Below are 3,767 nucleotides of genomic sequence, written 5' to 3'. Positions count from 1 at the left end.
GAAATTAATGAAATTGAAACAAAGAAAACAATACAAAGAATCAACAAATCCAAGAGCTGGTTCTTTGAGACGATAAACAAGATTGACAGACCACTAGGCCAGTTAACCAAAAGAAAGAGCACCTCCAGATCGACAGAATCAGAGATGAAAGGGGAAACATCACAACAAACAACAAAGAGATCCATAACATTATAAGGGAATACTAAAAAAACCTATATGCTACTAAAGTTGAAAACCTAAAAGAAATTGACGGGTATCTAAATGCATGGGAACCCCCAAAGCTAAACCAAGAAGATATCAACACCTTAAATGGACCCATAACACATAATGAAATCGAAACAGTAATACAAAATCTCCCAACTTAAAATAGCCCAGGACCAGATGGATTTAGAGCAGAATTCCATCAGACATTTTAAGAAGATCTACATCTAATACTACTTAATTTATTCAGAAATATAGAAATGGAGAGAGAACTTCCAAATTCCTTCTATGAAGCCAGCATCACTCTAATACCAAAGCCAGGTAAAGATACAACCAAAAAAGAAAACTATAGACCCATATCCTTAATGAACACAGATGCAGAAATTCTAAACAAAATACTTGCAAACCGCATAGAGACACACATCAAAAAGATCATCAACCTTGATCAAGTCTGCTTTATTTCAAAGATGCAGGGATGATTCAATATACATAAGGCAACAAACATCGTAAATCATACAAATGGACTCAACGACAAGAACCACGTGGTCATCTCAATAGATGCAGAGAAGGCCTTTGATAAAATTCAACATGCATTTATGTTCAAAGTCCTAGAGGGAATTGGACTGGAGGGAACATACCTCAACATAATTAAAGCCATATATAACAAACCCACAGCCAACATCATTCTAAATGGAGAAAAACTGGAAGCATTCCCATTGAAATCAGGAACCAGACAAGGCTGTCCACTATCTCCACTTCTCTTTAACACAGTGCTTTAAACTCTTGCAAGAGCAATAAGACAAGAGTGGGAAATTAAAGAAGTAATAATTGGAAAAAGAAGAAATCAACTATCTTTTTTTTGCAGATGATATATCTGAGACGCCAAAAATTCCACTCGAAAACTCCTAGAAATTATTAAATTGGAAACACTCCCATTCATAATGGCTGCAAAAAAAATAAAATATCTCAGAGTAAACCTGACCAAAGACATTAAAGAGCTCTACAATAAAAAATTTAAATCTTTAAAGAAAGAGATTGAAGAAGACATCAGAAGATGGAAGGACCTTCCATACTCATGGATTGGAAAAATTAATATTGTGAAAATGAACATCCTACCAAAAGCCATTTTTAGATTTGAAGCAGTGCCAATCAAAATCTCCATGACATTCTTCACAGAATTGGAAAAAAACATCCTAAGATTCATATGGAAACACAAAAGATCTCAGGTAGCCAAAGCAACCCTGAGCACTAAGAGCAATGGTGGGGGGAATTACTATACCAGATTTTAAACTGTATTACAGAGCTATCATCATAAAAACAACATGGTACTGGGACAAAAATAGTCCCATAGATCAATGGAACAAAATTGAAGACCCAAATATGAGTACATGCAATTTCAGCCACCTGATATTTGACAAAGGGGCCAAGAACATTCACTGGAGGAAAGACAGCATGTTCAGCAAATGGTGCTGGCAAAACTGGATCTCCACCAGTAGAAGAATGAAACTGAACCCCTATCTTTCACCATACACAAAAGTCATCTCCAAATGGATCAAAGACCTCAATGTGAAGCCTGAAACTCTGAAACTGTTAGAAGAAAATATTAGCAATTAACTACAAGATATAGGTGTAGGAAAGGATTTTCTAAACCCGACATCAATTGCTAAGGAAACAAAGTCAAGAATCAATAAATAGAATCTCATTAAACTAAAAAGCTTCTTCACATCAAAAGAAGCAACCAAGGAAGTGAAGAGAAAACCCACAGAATGGGAGAAAATCATCACCAGTGACACGTCCGACAGAGATTTAACATCCAGAATATATAATGAACTCAAAAAACAAAGAATCAAGAAAGGAAGTGACCTAAAGAAAAGATGGGCTAAGGAGCTGAACAGAGAGTTCTCAAAAGAAGAAATAAACAACTAAGAAGCATCTTAAAAGATGTTCAACATCACTAGTAATTAGAGAAATGCAAATTAAAACCACTTTAAGATTTCACCTTACCCCAGTCAGACTGGCTAAGATCAAGAGAACAAATGATACCAAATGTTGGAGAGGATGTGGGGAAAGGGGAACACTCATCCACTGCTGGTGGGGCTGCAAACTTGTTCAACCCCTATGGAAAGCAGTGTGTAGAACTCTTAAAAGAACTACAACGAACCTACCATTTGACCCCTTTAATCTTTAGTTATGGGATGTTCTGTGTGATATATACACAAAAAATCAACAAATTATTTAAAAATGAATTATATTTGAGGAGGAAGCATTAAAAGTTACATCATGTTAATTAGTAGAGGTGATAAATATTACCATTCAAATCTACCCAATGATTTTATAGACATTCACAGGTCTCAAGGATCCGAGTGCACCCGATTATGACTAGTAATAATCAGATACATACAGATTAAAGATGCAAGCGACAGCATCTCAGTGTTATTAGCAAAAACAATGAGTCTTTCTGTAAGAAACAGTATATTTTAAAATGAAATGGAGATCTTTTTAAAGGTTAAAAGCTCATTCAATTTTATGTCTTACAGGGCTTATACTGAGTTCAATATTGCAAAACAGCGAACCTAAAAATTTTATAGCCACTTTGAAAGAGATGTATCTTTGCTCTGTAAACGGTTGTTGAGTATGTTAAAGCTGTAATGAAATACTTCTTCCAAAAACATTTTAATTTTTTTTAAAAAAAGAATGGAGCCAGGGGCTCCTCCCAAACCCATGTGACCCCTGAGAAACAGATCTTCAAAAGGCCTTAAGAGTAAGAGTAAAAATAAATTTGTTTACCTGGGCCAACTATAAGGTCTTAAACACCGAAAAGGAACATATAACCGAAGATTAATGGGGTCAATATAAATTTTAAGAGTCCATAGGTATAGCTGATGGCTACATAACAAGAAACAATGCCAGAGAGGAGATACCTTCCTTTGAGTTGTTGGCCACGGTGGCCCAAGAGACCCCCAAACAGTAACCCAGCATAGAACTGGGAAAATGAACAGAAGACCCCAATCTTATCTAAAGGAATATTGGCAACTGATTGCTGCTAGATGAGGAACAGCTGATCTTCCTAAAACAAGGAACTCTATATAGGCTGACTATATTCAGCAAACGGACAAGCACTTGGGAACGACTGGGGGCGCCGACAACACAGTGATGACAGAGTATATGGGCTCCAGTGGGGGTGGGGGGCTATGGGAGGGTGCCATTTGGGAAGTGGGTATATAGATGAATAAGATTGTTTGGGATATTCTGTATGAAATACACACCAAAAAATCAACAAAGAAAATGAGTTATATTTGAGGAAGAAACATAAAAATTTGCTTCATGTTAATTAGTAGAGGTGAAAAACATTACCATTGAAATCTATTTGATGACTTTATATCCATACTTGGGTGATAAGGACCCAAGTGTAACCGATGGTGACTAGTAGTAATCAGATACATAGAGATTATAGACACATTTGCAAACACCTGTTAGTAGGATTAAAAATGAGTTTTTATGTATGAACATCATCTAAGTGTTAGTAGGATTAAAAATGAGCTTTTATGTACAAAACAGTATATTTT

Source organism: Nannospalax galili, unplaced genomic scaffold (genome assembly GCF_000622305.1).
Source record: "Nannospalax galili isolate Female #2095 unplaced genomic scaffold, S.galili_v1.0 scaffold857, whole genome shotgun sequence".
In the NCBI taxonomy this organism is placed as follows: domain Eukaryota; kingdom Metazoa; phylum Chordata; class Mammalia; order Rodentia; family Spalacidae; genus Nannospalax; species Nannospalax galili.
Note: the sequence above shows the minus strand (reverse complement) of the source record.